The sequence below is a fragment of the Manis javanica genome, chromosome 11 (assembly GCF_040802235.1).
Source record: "Manis javanica isolate MJ-LG chromosome 11, MJ_LKY, whole genome shotgun sequence".
NCBI classification, from domain to species: Eukaryota; Metazoa; Chordata; class Mammalia; order Pholidota; family Manidae; genus Manis; species Manis javanica.
The window spans coordinates 73,488,804-73,505,386 of record NC_133166.1 but is presented as its reverse complement, the minus strand read 5'-3'; the positions used below and the strand labels follow the sequence as shown (position 1 = coordinate 73,505,386).

The following is a 16,583-nucleotide window of genomic DNA, read 5'->3' as shown; positions in this document are numbered from 1 at the left end:
AAGGATTGAAATTGTACCAATGAGCTTCTCAGATCATAAAGGTATGAAACTAGAAATAAATTACACAAAGAAAATGAAAAGTCCCACAAACACATGAAGGCTTCACAACATGCTCCTAAATAATCAATGGATCAATGACCAAATAAAAACAGAGATCAAGAAATATATGGAGAAAAATGACAATAATAATTGAACACTGCAAAATCTGTGGGACTCAGCCAAGGCCATGCTGAGAGGAAAGTATATTGCAATAAATGCCTACCTCAGGAATGAAGAACAATCCCATATGAACAGTCTAAACATATAATTAATGAAACTAGAAAAAGAACAACAAATGAGGCCCAAAGTCAGTAGAAGGGACATAAAGATTAGAGCAGAAATAAATAAAATTGAGATGAATAAAACAATAGAATCAATGAAAGCAAGAGCTGGTTCTTTGAGAAAATAAACAAAAGAGATGAAAAGCTAGCCAGACTTATCAAGAAGAAAAGAGAGTCTACACACATAAATAGAATAAGAAATGATAAAGGAAAAATCACTGTGGACACCATGGAAATATGAGGAATTATTAGAAAATATGAATGAAAAATAGCGTGCTAAGGAACTGGATAACCTAGAAGAAATGGACAAACTTCTAGAAAAATACATCGTTCCAAGGCTGACCCAGAAAGAAACAGAAAATATGATCAGAGCAATTACCAGCAATGAAAATGAACTGGTAATCAAAAACCTACCTAAAAGAGGGAGGAGCCAAGATGGCGGCATGAGTACGGCAGTGGAAATTTCCTCCCCAAACCATACATTTTCTTTTTCTGTTCATTTTTTTTTTTGAGAGGGCATCTCTCATATTTATTGATCAAATGGTTGTTAACAACAATAAAATTCAGTATAGGGGGGTCAACGCTCAATGTACAATCATTAATCTATCTCAAGCCTAATTCTCATCAGTCTCCAATCTTCTGAAGCATAACGAACAAGTTCTTACATGGTGAACGAATTCTTACATAATGAATAAATTCTTACATGGTGAACAGTACACGGGCATTTATCACAGAAACTTTCGGTTTTGATCATGCATTATGACCTATAAACAATCAGGTCAAATATGAATATTCGTTTGATTTTGTTCTTGATTTATATGTTGATCCCACATTTCTCCTATTATTATCATTATTTTTTATTTATTTATTTATTTATTTTTTGAAAAACTTAATTCTTTTAACAGAGAAGACTTAGCTTTCTTAAGTAACCAGACCTGATAAAGACAGAGATCATTATTTTGATAAGACAACAGAATCTTAGTTTTTAAGGCAGATAACTTTGACAGGTAAAGAAAAACCTTTCATAACCTCTTATCAAGAGCAGGCCAATAGTTGAAGAAAAATTTTACTTTTAACAGAGAAAACCGAATTCTGATTCCTTTCCAAAAATTCCTTTTGCACAAACCTTCTACAGCTTTATTTTATTTCTTATGTTCAGATTTTGTCCTGTTTTTCCTCATACCTACTGAAAGAATTAGCCTCTGTTTAGGAGAAAATTACTCTTTTCCACCAACAAAAATGCATTTCTATTCCTCATACCATCATACCTTTTTTTTTTTTTTTTTACTAAAAACATATACCCTGCCTCCTTCTTTGCATTTGATGTTTCCTTAATATTTCTAATTTAATTACATGTATTAGAACTTTTAACGCTTAAAAACCTTAATTTTTGATGAGAATCAAGAAGCAAACCATTATGAGCTAACTTTTATATTAGCATTCTGTGGCATGGCAAATTTATAAATACTTTTTATAATTTCTAGAAACATCTTTTTCTCATAGTATGGCACAAAACATGTTTACTAATGAACCCAAGTATCTTTAGTTCCTCTGAAAGGAAGCCTATGTTTAGTAATTAATGTTTTTTTTTTTTTGAGAGGGCATCTCTCATATTTATTGATCAAATGGTTGTTAACAACAATAAAATTCACTATAGGGGGGTCAACGCTCAATGTACAATCATTAATCCATCTCAAGCCTAATTCTCGTCAGTCTCCAATCTTCTGAAGCATAACGAACAAGTTCTTACATGGTGAACGAATTCTTACATAGTGAATAAATTCTTACATGGTGAACAGTACAAGGGCATTCATCACAGAAACTTTCTGTTTTGAACATGCATTATGACCTATAAACAATCAGGTCAAATATGAATATTCGTTTGATTTTTGTACTTGATTTATATGTTGATCCCACATTTCTCCCCTTATTATTATTATTATCATTATTTTTAATAAAATGCTGAAGTGGTAGGTAGATGCAAGATAAAGGTAGAAAACATAGTTTAGTGCTGTAAGAGGGCAAATGTAGATGATCAGATGATCAGGTGTGTGCCTATGGACTAAGTATTAATCCAGGCTAGACAAGGGCAGCAAGACATCCACGGATGCAGAAGATTTCTCTCAAAGCAGGGGGGGTGAGGTTCTGAGCCTCACCTCTGTTGATCCCCAAATTCTCACCTGATGGCCCCCCTGCGACTGTGCCTGTCTTAGGTTGTTCCTCCCTTGAGGAATCTTACCCGTCTCTGGCTAACCAGTCATCTTCCGGGGCCATACAGGGAAATGTAAAGTTGGTAAGTGAGAGAGAAGCCATATTGTTTGCAAAGGTTAGCTTTTTACTTCTTTGCAGATTTATGCCCTGTGGCTTCTATGCCCAGCACTTGTCTCGAGGTATCTTTACCACCTGGAGGAATTATGATACTCGGTAAATTCGATATGAGGCACGAATTCTATTTAAGGGTTGTAATTAGGAAGGAAGAAGAAAAGCTATAGATGTAGCATATGAAGGAAACATGGGAGGATTGATTATTTCTTTGACATATCTTCTTGTATAGTACCTTAAGTATGTATAGGTTTTAAACTACTAACTAATTTGCACACACATATTAACATAATAGGAATACGGTGACATAAACAAAGCAAATCTATAATTACCATCCATCTCCAGTGAAGCCAAGAAAACCATTTAGGCACCCTAGGCATTTGTGAAAATTTATCTATGATATGATGGATATTGTCCAACTGTACTTGAACCATCAGACAAATTAAAGCAGCCCATTTCTGGGATCTGTTCACATCCCATATGTTCTTTTAACCATAGATAGTCTATAGTCATGAGATTTTGGAGTGCTACAACTTGCACACCTCCAAACTCCTGGTTGAGTTCCAACAGTACAGATCCGGTCAAATTCGTTGTCTCACTGTATGCACATGCCAGCCTAGACATCTCCCTCCTCATTCCTACGACAAGTCCAGGAGATGGTGGGCTGGATGCAGCCACAACCGCAGCATCGTCCACATACCTGTGGAGGCTTTTGATGATCATCCCCCGGCACAAGTCCTCCAGAGAGTGCTGATGCCGGAAGCTCCTCCTCATATTGTATCTTAGTTCATTTTCTGGGTATCCAAGCTACGCCTTGATCTTCTGCGTAGAAACAAACAGACCCTTTGCCCACACTTTGACATGCCCTCTATACCACTGTGCAGAACTCATTGGAGGTCAGCACACAGTAACTGCTTTTTTTTTTTTTAATTAAGATAAAGGAATATTATCAGAAAAGAGTACCTCCATAGCTGATCATCTGACACCCTTTAAGTGATCAACATTAAGGATATTTAAAGCATGCGTTGATCTTTGATTTACCAATAGTTTTATCCTGTTAAGGAGTAATCCCCCTTTTCTTTCTTTCTTCCTCTTTTTTTTTTTAAATTTTTAATCTACACTTACATGAAGAATACTAAGTTTACTATGCTCTCCCCTATATCAGGTCCCCCTAACAACCACATTACGGTTACTGTCCATCAGCTTAGCAAAATGTTGTAGAGTCACTACTTGTCCTCTCTGTGTTGTGCAGCCCACCCTCCCCTTTCTCCCTCCCCCCCATGCATGCTAATCTTAATACCCCCCTTCTTCTTCCCCCCCCCCCCCTTATCCCACCCTGCCCACCCATCCTCCCCAGTTCCTTTCCCTTTGGTACCTGTTAGTCCATTTCTGGGTTCTGTAATTCCACTGCTGTTTTGTTCCTTCAGTTTTTCCTTTGTTCCTATACTCCTCAGATGAGTGAAATCATTTGGTATTTCTCTTTCTCCGCTTGGCTTATTTCACTGAGCATAATACTCTCCAGCTCCATCCATGTTGCTGCAAATGGTTGGATTTTTCCACTTCTTATGGCTGAATAGTATTCCATTCTGTATATGTACCACATCTTCTTTATCCATTCATCTACCAATGGACATTTAGGTTGCTTCCAATTCTTGGCTATTGTAAATAGTGCTGCGATAAACATAGGAGTGCATCTGTCTTTCTCAAACTTGATTGCTGCGTTCTTAGGGTAAACTCCTAGGAGTGGAATTCCTGGGTCAAATGGTAGGTCTGTTTTGAGCATTTTGATGCACCTCCATACTGCTTTCCACAATGGTTGAACTAATTTACATTCCCACCAGCAGTGTAGGAGGGTTCCCCGTTCTCCACAGCCTCGCCAACATTTGTTGCTGTTTGTCTTTTGGATGGCAGCTATCCTTACTGGTGTGAGGTGATACCTCATCGTAGTTTTAATTTGCATTTCTCTGATAATTAGCGATGTGGAGCATCTTTTCATGTGTCTCTTGGCCATCTGTATTTCTTTTTTGGACAACTGTCTGTTCAGTTCCTCTGCCCATTTTTTAATTGGGTTATTTGCTTTTTGTTTGTTGAGGCATGTGAGCTCTTTATATATTCTGGACGTCAAGCCTTTACCGGTTCTGTCATTTTCAAATATATTCTCCCATACTGTAGGGTTCCTTTTTGTTCTATTGATGGTGTCTTTCACTGTACAGAAGCTTTTCAGCTTAATGTAGTCCCACTTGCTCATTTTTGCTGTTGTTTTCCTTGCCCAGGAAGATATGTTCAAGAAGAGGTCACTCATGTTTATGTCTAACAGGTTTTTGCCTATGTTTTTTTCCAAGAGTTTAATGGTTTCATGACTTACATTCAGGTCTTTGATCCATTTTGAGTTTACCTTTGTATATGGGGTAAGACAATGGTCCAGTTTCACTCTCCTACATGTAGCTGTCCAGTTTTGACAGCACCATCTGTTGAAGAGACTGTCATTTTGCCATTGTATGTCCATGGCTCCTTTGTCAAATATTAATTGACCATATATGTTTGGGTTAATTTCTGGGGTCTCTAATCTGTTCCACTGGTCTGTGGCTCTGTTCTTGTGCCAGTACCAAATTGTCTTGATTACTATGGCTTTGTAGTAGAGCTTGAAGTTGGGGAGTGAGATCCCCCCTACTTTATTCTTCTTTTTCAGGATTGCTTTGGCTATTCGGGTTCTTTGGTGTTTCCATATGAATTTTTGAATTATTTGTTCCAATTCATTGAAGAATGTTGCTGGTAATTAGAGAGGGATTGCATCAAATCTGTATATTGCTTTGGGCAGGATGGCCATTTTGACGATATTAATTCTTCCTAGCCATGAGCATGGGATGAGTTTCCATTTATTAGTGTCCCCTTTAATTTCTCTTAAGAGTGACTTGTAGTTTTCAGAGTATAAGTCTTTCACTTCTTTGGTTAGGTTTATTCCTAGGTATTTTATTCTTTTTGATGCAATGGTGAATGGAATTGTTTTCCTGATTTCTCTTTCTATTGATTCGTTGTTAGTGTATAGGAAAGCTACAGATTTCTGTGTGTTAATTTTGTATTCTGCAACTTTGCTGTATTCCGATATCAGTTCTAGTAGTTTTGGAGTGGAGACCTTAGGGTTTTTTATGTACACTATCATATCATCTGCAAATAGTGACAGTTTAACTTCTTCTTCTTTACCAATCTGGATTCCTTGTATTTCTTTGTTTTGTCTGATTGCGTGGCTAGGACCTCCAGTACTATGTTAAATAACAGTGGGGAGAGTGGGCATCCCTGTCTGGTTCCCGATCTCAGAGGAAATGCTTTCAGCTTCTCGCTGTTCAGTATAATGCTGGCTGTGGGTTTATCATATATGGCCTTTATTATGTTGAGGTACTTGCCCTCTATTCCCATTTTGCTGAGAGTTTTTATCATGAATGGATGTTGAATTTTGTCAAATGCTTTTTCAGCATCTATGGAGATGATCATGTGGTTTTTGTCTTTCTTTTGGTTGATGTGGTGGATGATGTTGATGGATTTTCAAATGTTGTACCATCCTTGCATCCCTGGGATGAACCCCACTTGGTCATGGTGTATGATCCCTTTGATATACTGTTGAATTCTGTTTGCTAATATTTTATTGAGTATTTTTGCATCTACATTCATAAGGGATATTGGTCTGTAATTTTCTTTTTTGGTGGGGTCTTTGCCTGGTTTTGGTATTAGGGTGATGTTGGCCTCATAGAATGAGTTTGGGAGTATTCCCTCCTCTTCTATTTTGTGGAACACTTTAAGGAGAATGGGTATTATGTCTTCTCTGTGTGTCTGATAAAATTCCGAGGTAAATCCGTCCGGCCACGGGGTTTTGTTCTTGGGTAGTTTTTTTATTACTGTTTCAATTTCTTTGCTCGTAATTGGTTTGTTTAACTTTTGTGTTTCTTCCTTGGTCAGTCTTGGGAGGTTGTATTTTTCTAGGAAGTTGTCCATTTCTTCTAGGTTTTCCAGCTTGTTGGCATATAGGTTTTCATAGTAGTCTTTAATAATTCTTTGTATTTCTGTGGAGTCTGTCGTGATTTTTCCATTCTCATCTCTGATTATGTTGATTTGTGTTGACTCTCTTTTTCTCTTAATAAGTTGGGCTAGAGGCTTATCTATTTTGTTTATTTTCTCGAAGAACCAGTTCTTGGTTTCGTTGATTTTTGCTATTGTTTTATTCTTCTCAATTTTGTTTATTTCTTCTCTGATCTTTATTATGTCCCTCCTTCTGCTGACTTTAGGCCTCATTTGTTCTTCTTTTTCAAGTTTTAATAATTGTGATGTTAGACTATTCATTTGGGATTGTTCTTCCTTCTTCAAGTGTGCCTGGATTGCTATATACTTTCCTCTTAAGACTGCTTTCGCTGCATCCCACAGAAGTTGGGGCTTAGTGGTGTTGTTGTCATTTGTTTCTATATATTCCTTGATCTCTATTTTGATTTGTTCATTGATCCATTGATTATTTAGTAGCATGTTGTTAAGCCTCCATGTGTTTGTGAGCCTTTTTGTTTTCTTTGTAGAATTTATTTCTACTTTCATACCTTTGTGGTCTGAAAAATTGGTTGGTAGAATTTCAATATTTTGGAATTTACTGAGGCTCTTTTTGTGAGCTAGTATGTGGTCTATTCTGGAGAATGTTCCATGTGCACTTGAGAAGAATGTATATCCTGTTTCTTTTGGATGTAGAGTTCTATAGATGTCTGTTAGGTCCATCTGTTCTAGTGCGTTGTTCAGTGCCTGTGTGTCTTTACTTGTTTTCTGCCCGGTGGATCTATCCTTTGGGGTGAGTGGTGTGTTGAAGTCTCCTACAATGAATGCATTGCAGTCTATTTCCCTCTTTAGTTCTGTTAGTATTTGGTTCACATATGCTGGTGCTCCTGTATTGGGTGCATATATATTTAGAATGGTTATATCCTCTTGTTGGACTGAGCCTTTTCTCATTATGTAGTATCCTTCTTTATCTCTTGTTACTTTCTTTGTTTTGAAGTCTATTTTGTCTGATATTAGTACTGCAATCCCTGCTTTCTTCTCACTGTTGTTTGCCTGAAATATGTTTTTCCATCCCTTGACTTTTAGTCAATGCTTATCTTTGGGTTTAAGGTGAGTTTCTTGTAAGCAGCATATAGATGGGTCTTGCTTTTTTATCCATTCTATTACTTTATGTCTTTTGATTGGTGCATTAAGTCCATTTACATTTAGGGTGACTATTGAGAGATAGGTACTTATTGCCATTGCAGGATTTAGATTCGTGGTTACCAAAGGTTCAAGGTTAGCTTCTTTAGTATCTTACTGCCTAACTTAGCTCGCTTATTGAGCTGTTATATACACTGTCTGGAGATTCTTTTCTTCTCTCCCTTCTTATTCCTCCTCCTCCATTCTTCATATGTTGTGTGTTTTGTTCTGTGCTCTTTTTAGGGGTGCTCCCATCTAGAGCAGTCCCTGTAGGATGCCCTGTAGAGGTGGTTTGTGGGAAGCAAATTCCCTCAGCTTTTGCTTGTCTGGGAATTGTTTAATCCCGCCATCATATTTAAATGATAGTCGTGCTCGATACAGTATCCTTGGTTCAAGGCCCTTCTGTTTCATTGAATTAAGTATATCATGCCATTCTCTTCTGGCCTGTAGGGTTTCTGTTGAGAGGTCTAATGTTAGCCTGATGGGTTTTCCTTTATAGGTGACCTTTTTCTCTCTAGCTGCCTTTTAAACGCTTTCCTTGTCCTTGATCCTTGCCATTTTAATTACTATGTGTCTTGGTGTTGTCCTCCTTGGATCCTTTCTGTTGGGAGTTCTGTGTAATTCCATGGTCTGTTCGATTATTTCTTCCCCCAGTTTGGGGAAGTTTTCAGCAATTATTTCTTCAAGGAGACTTTCTATGCCTTTTCCTCTTTCTTCTTCTGGTATCCCTATAATACGAATGTTATTCCTTTTGTATTGGTCACATATTTCTCTTAGTGTTGTTTCATTCCTGGAGATCCTTTTATCTCTCTCTATGTCAGCTTCTATATGTTCCTGTTCTCTGGCTTCTATTCCTTCAATGGCCTCTTGCATCTTATCCATTCTGCTTATAAATCCTTCCAGGGATTGTTTCACTTCTGTGATCTCCTTCCTAACATCTGTGATCTCCTTCCTGACTTCATCCCACTGCTCTTGCATTTTTCTCTGCATCTCATCCCATTGCTCTTGCATTTTTCTCTGCATCTCTGTCAGCATGTTCATGATTTTTATTTTGAATTCTTTTTCAGGAGGACTAGTTAGGTCTGTCTCCCTCTCAGGTGTTGTCTCTGTGATCTTTGTCTGCCTGTAGTTTTGCCTTTTCATGGTGATAGAGATAGTTTGCAGAGCTGGTACAAGTGACCGCTGGAAGAGCTTCCCTTCTTGTTGGTTTGTGGCCTTTTCCTGGGAGAATAGCGACCTCTAGTGGCTTGTGCTGGGCAGCTGTGCGCAGACAGGGCTTCTGTTTCCTGCCCAGTTGCTTTGGGGTTTATCTCCGCTGTTGCTGTGGGCTTGGCCTGACTGGGGCTGTTCCTCCAAAATGGTTGAGCCCCGTTGGAGGGGGAGCGGCTGGGGGGCTATTTATCTCCGTAAGGGGCCTCTGTGCTCCCTGCTGCCCAGGGGGTTAGAGTGCCCAGAGATCCCCAGATTCCCTGCCTCTGGTCTAAGTGACCTGTCCTGCCCCTTTAAGACTTCCAAAAAGCACTCTCCAAACCAAAACAACAACAGCAACAATGAGAGAGGGAACAGTAAGAAAAAAAAAGGAAGAAACACGCGATTTTTTTTTTTTTTTGTCCTCAGGTGCCGGTCCCAGGCACCCGCTCACTGGTCCTGCTGCCCTGTCTCCCTAGCACCAGGGTCCCTGTCCTTTCAAGGCTTCCAAAAAGCAGCCACCCACCGGTCCCGCAGGGAAGGAATGCTCGATATTCTTTGTCCTCAGGCGCTGGTCCCAGGCACCCGCTCACCAGTCCCGCCGCCCTGCCTCCCTAGCACCGGGGTCCCTGTCCCTTTAAGGCTTCCAAAAAGCACTTGCCAAAAAGAGAGAAAAAAAGGGGAAAAACGCTCGATTTCCTCCGTCCTCGGGTGCCGGTCTCAGGCACCCGTCCACAGGGAAAAACGTGCGATATTCTTTGTCTTCAGGCGCCGGTCCCAGGCACCCGCTCACCAGTCCTGCCGCCCTGCCTCCCTAGCACCGGGGCCCCTGTCCCTTTTAGGCTTCCAAAAAGCACTCGCAAAAAAGAGAAAAAAAAAGGGGGAAAAACGCGCGATTTCCTCTGTCCTCAGGCGCCAGTCTCAGGCACCCGCCCGCCGGTCCCGCAGGGAGAAATGCGGGATATTCTTTGTCCTCAGGCGCCGGTCCCAGGCACCTGCTCACCGGTCCCGCCACCCTGCCTCCCTAGCAACGGGGGCCCGTCCCTTTAAGGCTTCCAAAAAGCACTTGCCAAAAAAAAACCGCTCCGGTTTCTTTCCACCCACCGTGAGCCGGGGGGAGGGGCGCTCGGGTCCCGCCGGGCCGGGGCTTGTATCTTACCCCCTTCGCAAGGCGCTGGGTTCTTGCAGGTGTGGATGTGGTCTGGATGTTGTCCTGTGTCCTGTGGTCTCTATTTTAGGAAGATTTTTTTTGTTATATTTTCATAGCTCTATGTGTTTTTGGGAGGAGATTTCCACTGCTCTACTCACGCCGCCATCCTGGCTCTGCCCCATACATTTTTAAAAAAATAAAACAAATACAACTATTCCTAAAAGAGAGACCAGAAGATACAGGACAACAGCAAGGCCACATCTATACGTGAGGGTACCCAGTGCCTCATAAAGTGGGTGAGATACAAGCCATGGCCCGGTGGGACCTGAGTGTGCCTCCACCCCAGTTTCTCAGTAGGAGGAGAGTAGTCAGAGCGGGGAGTAAGTGTGACCCAGGACTCCTAAATACCCAGCCATAGTCATCCAAAATGGGAGGACAGAAACACAGTGCATGGTGTGATGGATACTAGGGAAACAGAACAGTAAAACCTGCAAGCAGGTCCCCACAGCCAGCATCCCTGGGACAAAAGAAAAGTGAGTGATTTTTTTTTGTACAAATTATTTTTGTTTATTTCCACTTGAAATAGCATTTAAAGTATTGTTTATCAATACTTTTATGATAAAATTTTGACATTCATTTCATTAACTTTTTTTTGGTATCATTAATCTACAATTACATGAAGAACATTATGTTTACTAGGCTCCCCCCTTCACCAAGTCCCACGCACATATCCCTTCACAGTCACTGTCCATCTGCATAGTAAGATGCTGTAAAATCACTACTTGTCTTCTCTGTATTGTACAGCCCTCCCTGTGCCCCCCACACACTATACATGCTAATTGTAAAGCCCCCTTTCTTTTTCCCTGCCCTTGTCCCTCCCTCCCACCCATCCTCCTCAGTCACTATCCCTTTGGTAACTATTAGTCCATTCTTGGGTTCTGTGATTCTGCTGCTGTTTCATTCCTTCAGTTTTCCTTTGTTCTTATACTCCACATATCGGTGAAATCATTTGGTACTTGTCTTTCTCTGCCTGGCTTATTTCACTGACCATAATACCCTCTAGCTCCATCCATGTTATTGCAAATGGTAGGATCTGTATTTTTCTTATGGCTGAATAATATTCCATTGTGTATATATACCACATCTTCTTTATCCATTCATCTACTGACGGACATTTAGGTCACTTCCATATCTTGGCTATTGTAAATAGTGCAGCAATAAACATAGGGGTGCATCTATCTTTTTCAAACTGGAGTGCTGCATTCTTAGGGTAAATTCCTAGAAGTGGAATTCCTGGGACAAATGGTATTTCTATTTTGAGCTTTTAAGGAACATCCATGCTGCCTTCCACAATGGTTGAACAAATTTATATTCCCACCAGCAGTGTAGGAGGGTTCCCCTTTCTCTACAACCTCGCCAACATTTCTTGTTGTATGTCTTTTTGATGATGGTGATCCTTACTGGTGTGAGGTGATATCTCATTGTGGTTTTAATTTGCAATTCTCTGATGACAAGTGATGTGGAGCATCTTTTCATGTGTCTGTTGGCAATCTGAATTTCTTCTTTAGAGAACTGTCTTTTCAGCTAATGTGCCCATTTTTAATTGGATTATTTGCTTTTTGTTTGTTGAGATGTGTGAACTCTTTATATATTTTAGATGTCAGCCCTGATCAGATCTGTCATTTATGTATATATTCTCCCATACTGTAGGATACCTTTTTGTTCTATTGATGGTGTCTTTTGCTGTACAGAAGCTTTTTAGCCTGATATAGTCCCACTTGTTCATTTTTTCTTTTGTTTCCCTTGCCGAGGGAGACATGTTCATGAAGAAGTCACTCATGTTTATTTCCATGAGATTTTTGTCTATGTTTTTTTCTAAGAGTTTTATGGTTTCATGGCTTACATTCATGTCTTTGATCCATTTCAAATTTACTTTTGTGTATGGGGTTAAACAGTGATCCAGTTTCATTCTCTTACATGTAGCTGTCCAGTTTTGCCAGCACCATCTGTTGAAGAGACTATCATTTCCCCATTGTATGTCCATGGCTCCTTTATCGTATATTAATTGGCCATATATGTTTGGGTTAATGTCTGGAGTCTCTATTCTGTTCCACTGGTCTGTGGCGCTGTTCTTGTGCCAATACCAGATTGTCTTGATTACTATGGACTTATAGTAGAGCTTGAAGTTGGGGAGCGAGATCCCCCCTGACTTTATTCTTCCTTCTCAGGATAGCTTTTGCTATTCAGGGTCTTTGGTGGTTCCATATGAATTTTTTAACTGTTTGTTCCAGTTCACTGAAGAATGCTGTTGGTAATTTGATAGGGATTGCATTGAATCTGTACATTGCTTTGGGCAGGATGGCCATTTTGACAATATTAATTCTTCCTAGCCAGGAATAAGGGATGAGTTTCCATTTGTTAGTGTCCTCTTTAATTTCTCTTAAGAGTGTCTTGTAGTTTTCAGGGTATAGGTCTTTCACTTCCTTGGTTAGGTTTATTCCTAGGTATTTTATTTTTTTGATGCTGTTGTGAATGGAACTGTTTTCGTGATTTCTCTTTCTATTAGTTCATTGTTGGTATATAGGAAGCCACACACTTCTGTGTGTTAATTTTGTATCCTGCAATTTGGCTGAATTATATTAGTTCTAGTAGTTTTGGAGTGGAGTCTTTAGGGTTTTTTATGTGCAGTATCATATCATCTGGAAATAGTGACAGTTTAACTTCTTCCTTGCCAATCTGGATTCCTTGTATTTCTTTGTTTTGTCTGATTGCCATGGCTAGGACCTCCAGATCTATATTGAATAACAGTGGGAAGAGCGGGCATCCTTGTCTTGTTCCTGATCTCAGAGGAAAAGCTTTCAGCCTCTCGCTATTCAGTATGATATTAGCTGTGGGTTTATCATATATGGCCTTTATTATGTTGAGGTACTTGCCCTCTATAACTATTTTGCTGAGAGTTTTTATCATGAATGGATGTTGAATTTTGTTGAATGCTTTTTCAGCATCTATGGACATGGTCATGTGGTTTTTGTCCTTTTTGTTGAAATGGTGGATGATATTGATGGATTTTAGAATGTTGTACCATTCTTGCATCCCTGGGATGAGTCCCACTTGTTCATGGTGTATGATCCCTTTGATGTATTTTTGAATTTGGTTTGCTAATATTTTGTTGAGTATTTTTGCACATACGTTCATCAGGGGTATTGGTCTGTAGTTTTCTTTTTTGGTGGGGTCTTTGCCTGGTTTTGGTATTAGGGTGATGTTGGCTTCATAGAATGAGTTTGGGAGTACTCTCCCCTTTTCTATGTTTTGAAAAACTTTAAGGAGAATAGGTATTATGTTTTCTCTGTATGTCTGATAAAATTCCGAACTAAATCTATCTGGCCCAGGGGTTTTGTTCTTGGGTAGTTTTTTGAATACCATTTCAATTTCATTGCTGGTAATTGTTCTGTTTCTGGGTCAGTCTTGGAAGGTTGTATTTTTCTAGGAAATTGTCCATTTCTCCTAGGTTTTCCAGCTTGTTAGCATAGAGGTTTTCATAGTATTCTCTAATAATCCTTTGTATTTCTGTAGGTCCATCGTGATTTTTCCTTTCTCATTTCTGATTCTGTTGATGTGTGTTGACTCTCTTTTTCTCTTAATAAGTCTGGCTAGAGGTTTATGTACTTTGTTTATTTTCATGAAGAACCAGATCTTGGTTTCATTGATTTTTTCTATTGTTTTATTCTTCTCAATTTTATTTATTTCTTCTCTGATCTTTATTATGTCCCTCCATTCTGCTGCCTTAGGCCACATTTGTTCTTCTTTTTCCAATTTCAATAATTGTGACATTAGACTATTCATTTGGGATTGTTCTTCCTTCTTTATATATGCCAGGATTGCTATATACTTTTGTCTTAAGACTGCTTTTGCTGCATCCCACAGAAGTTGGGGCTTTGTGTTGTTGTTGTCATTTGTTTCCATATATTGCTGGATCTCCATTTAATTTGGTCATTGATCCACTGATTATTTAGGAGCATGTTGTTAAGCCTCCATGTGTTTGTGAGCCTTTTTGCTTTCTTTGTACAATTTATTTCTAGTTTTATACCTTTGTGGTCTGAAAAGTTGGTTGGTAGGATTTCAATCTTTTGGAATTTACTGAGGCTTTTTTTGTGGCCTAGTATGTGGTCTATTCTAGAGAATATTCTATGTGCACTTGAGAATAATGTGTATCCTGTTGCTTTTGAATGTAGAGTTTTATAGATGTCTATTAGGTCCATCTGTTCTAGTGTGTTGTTCAGTGCCACTTCGTACTTTCTTATTTTCTGTCTGGTGGATCTGTCCTTTGGAGTGAGTGGTGTGTTAAAGTCTCCCAAAATGAATACATTGCATTCTTTCTCCTCCTTTAATTCTGTTAGTATTTGTTTCTCATATTTTGGTTCACCTGTATTGCATGCATATATGTTTATACTGGTTATAACCTCTTGTTGGGCTGAGCCCTTTATCATTGTGTAGTATCCTTCCTTATCTCTTGTTACTTCTTTGTTTTGAAGTCTATTTTGTCTGATACTAGTATTGCAACACCTGCTTTTTTCTCCCTATTGTTTGCATGAAATATCTTCTTCCATCCCTTGACTTATAATCTGTGCATGTCTTTGGGTTTGAGATGAGTCTCCTGTAAGCAGCACATAGATGGGTCTTGCTTTTTTATCCATTCTATTACTCTGTGTCTTTTGATTGGTGTATTCAGCCCATTTACATTTCTGGTGATTATTTAAAGATATGTACTTATTGCCATTGCAGGCTTTAGATTAGTGGTTACCAAAGGTTCAACGTTAGCTCTTTTACTACCTTACTGTCTAACTTAACTCACTTATTGAGCTATTATAAACACAGCCTGGTAACTATTTCTCTCCCTTTTTATTCCTCCTCCTCTATTCTTTATATGTTGGGTGTTTTGTTCTGTGCTCTTTTTAGGAGTGCTCCCATCTAGAGCAGTCCCTCTAAAATACCCTGTAGAGGTGGTCTATGGGATGCAAATTCCCTCAACTTTTGCTTATCTCGGAATTGTTTAGTCCCTCCTTCATATTTAAATGATAATCATGCTGGATATAGTATTCTTGGTTCAAGGCCCTTCTGTTTCATTGCATTAAATATATCATGCAATTCTCTTCTGGCCTGTAAGTTTTCTGTTGAGAAGTCTGATGATAGCCTGATGGGTTTTCCTTTATAGGTGACCTTTTTTCTCTCGCTGCCTTTAATACTCTGCCCTTGTCCTTGAACTTTGCCATTTTAATTACTATGTGTCTTGGTGTTTTCTTCGTTGGGTCCTTTCTGTTGGGAGTTCTGTGTACTTCCGTAGTCTGAGGAACTATTTACTCCCACAGTTTGGGGAAGTTCTCAGCAATTATTTCTTCAAAGACACTTTCTATCCTTTTTCTCTCTCTTCTTCTGGTACCCCTATAATGTGGATATTGTTCCTTTTGGATTGGGCACACAGCTCTCTTAATATTGTTTCATTCCTGGAGATCCTTTTATCTCTCTGTGCATCAGCTTGTATGCGTTCCTGTTCTCTGGTTTCTATTCCATCAGTGGCCTCTTGCATCTTATCTATTCTGCTTATAAATGCTTCCAGATGTTGTTTCACTTCTGCAGTCTCTCTTCGGCCATCATCCCTTAGCTCTTGTATATTTCTCTGCATCTCCGTCAGCATGTTTATGATTTTTATTTTGAATTCTTTTTCAGGAAGACTGGTTAGGTCTATCTCCTTCTCAGGTGTTGTCTCTGTGATTTTTGTCTGTCTTAGATTCCGCCTTTTTATGGCACTAGAGATAGTTTGCTTAGCTGGGGCAAGTGATGGCTGGGAGAACGTCCCTTTTTGTTGGTTTGTTGCCTTCTTCTCTGGGTAGACCAGCGACTTCTAGCAGCTTGTGCTGGGCAGCTGCACACAGATGGGACTTCTGATTCCTACCCTGCTGCTATGGAGTTTAGCTCCATAGTTGCTGTGGGCATGGCCTGCCTCGGGCTGCTACTCTGATATGGTGGAGCTGGGTCAGAGGGGAAATGGCCGGGAGGCTGTTTATCTCCGTGAGGGGCTTCCGAGCCACCCTGCTTCACAGGGGGATAGGGTGCCCAGAGTTCCCCGGGATTCCTAGCTGCTGAGATAAATGTCCCGGGATGCTTTCATCCAGCTGTGGGGTGTCTGTCCCTTTAAGACTTTCAAAAAGTACTCACTTTTCTTTGTCTCTGGGGTGCTGGCTGTGGGGACCCGCTCACAGGTCTTACTGTCCTGTTTCCCTAGTTTCCAGTACCCCACGAATGCACTGTGTCTGTGCTCCGGTGCGGATGGCTAGGGCTGGGTGATTAGCAGTCCTGGACTTCCTCTCCCTCCCTGCTCCAACTCCTCTCCTCCCACC

General features: G+C 39.8%; 1 long non-coding RNA gene across 1 annotated transcript in view; it reads right to left on the bottom strand.

Annotated features, from left to right (window-relative positions):
• LOC140844444 (uncharacterized) overlaps positions 1–16,583 on the bottom strand; it is a 116,432-nt gene that overhangs the window by 36,469 nt on the left and 63,380 nt on the right. The gene's annotated exons all lie outside the window — the stretch shown is intronic.